The following is a 1,602-nucleotide window of genomic DNA, read 5'->3' as shown; positions in this document are numbered from 1 at the left end:
TTTTGAAATGGTGTACTATAAAAAGATCAATAAACTTCCCAGTCTCCCCATGGACTATATCTATAATTAAAGTTTCATTTTGATACTAAAAGAGCTTCAATTCAAAGATTGTTATTTTTAAGGCTAAACGTAAAAGGAATAAAATGTAAAGTCCTAGTCTTATAAAAACTACTAACTTATTGTAAACTGTTAAGATAATTAAGATGTGTAAGTTGTCAATCACCTTGTAAATGATCAAACTCTTTCATGTGTTCATCACTATACTTGTAGTCATGCTAAGTACTAATGTAATTAATTACAGAAATAAACTTTTTTTTAATCTCCTGTATATGTTTTCTAGGTTAAGCCTGAAACAAGTAACCAAAAACAAGCAAAGATTGTTTATCTTAGATTTTTTTTTTTTTTTTTTTTTTTTTTTTGGTTTTTCGAGACAGGGTTTCTCTGTATAACTTTGTGCCTTTCCTGGAGCTCACTCTGTAGCCCAGGCTGGCCTCAAACTCACAGAGATCTGCCTGACTCTGCCAGCAATTCTTTTTTTTTTTTTCTTGGAGCTGAGGATCGAACCCAGGGCCTTTCGCTTGCTAGGCAAATGCTCTACCACTGAGCTAAATCCCCAACTCCCGGCAATTCTTCTTCTTCTTTTTTTTTTTTCTTATAAAGGAAAACATTTAATTGGGGCTGGCTTACAAGTTCAGAGGCTGAGTCCATTATCACCATAGTAGAGAGCATGGCAGTGTGCAGGCAGACATGTGTTGGAAAAGGAGCTGAGAATTCTACATCCAGATCTGCAGACAGCAGGAAGAGAGAGCAATGCTGGGCCTGGCTTGAGCATTTGAAACTTCAAAGCCCACCCCCAGTGACACACTTCCTCCAACAAGGCCACACCTCCTAATCCTTTCAAACAGCACCACTCCCTAGGAGCCTGTGGGAGCCATTTTCATTCAAACTACCACACCTATATAATTGGAAAGAAGGAAAAATACATTTCAATATGGACCCTGGACTACAAAGAAAAAGAAAAAAGAAAGAGAGCTAGGTGGAACAGGCACAGCTAGCTCACAACAGTCACAGGCACATCAGCCTTTAACATGGGAAATAAAACATTTTAAGAAACTAAAGTAGACAGGTTGATCAGAACCTAGAGGTAATGAATTTCCATTTCTAAATTAAAACAACAGTTAGATTCCTTTACAGAAATGGTCCTACAAAATCAGAGGGCCTTAGACTTACTTGTCATGGGAATCAGGGGACTATGTATGGCTTTGAGAAAAAACTGTTGCTTCTATGCTAATTGATTAGGTGTAATTAGAGAAAAGTCTCACCATGGTTGGGGAAAACTACAAAAAGAGAAAGACACAAAGACATAAATCAAAATTGGTACCTGTCTCTGTTCTCTTGATCCCCCGGCTAACTACTCTGCTGTCACAAGTGGCTGGATCATTTTTTGTTTTGTTTTTTGTTTTTGTTTTTGTTTTTTCTTTTTTTTTTTTTTTAATGCCGAGTGTTGTTTGTTGAAGGAGGGAAGAGGTCTTAAATACAGGCTTACAGCACAATGGGAGAATCCCAGAGGGCAGAAGTTGGCTACCAATGTTTTACAATCCT

The 1,602-nt window shown here is 37.4% G+C and overlaps 1 non-coding gene across 1 annotated transcript; it reads right to left on the bottom strand.

Moving 5' to 3' along the window:
• Positions 1–543: 543 nt before the first annotated feature.
• Trnaa-agc lies at positions 544–618 on the bottom strand. The gene has a single exon. It is a non-coding gene; the product is annotated as a tRNA-Ala (tRNA).
• Between the last annotated feature and the right edge of the window lie 984 nt (positions 619–1,602).

The sequence above is a fragment of the Peromyscus leucopus genome, chromosome 16_21 (genome assembly GCF_004664715.2).
Source record: "Peromyscus leucopus breed LL Stock chromosome 16_21, UCI_PerLeu_2.1, whole genome shotgun sequence".
Classification (NCBI taxonomy): domain Eukaryota; kingdom Metazoa; phylum Chordata; class Mammalia; order Rodentia; family Cricetidae; genus Peromyscus; species Peromyscus leucopus.
This window is presented reverse-complemented; position numbering and strand designations above follow the sequence as displayed.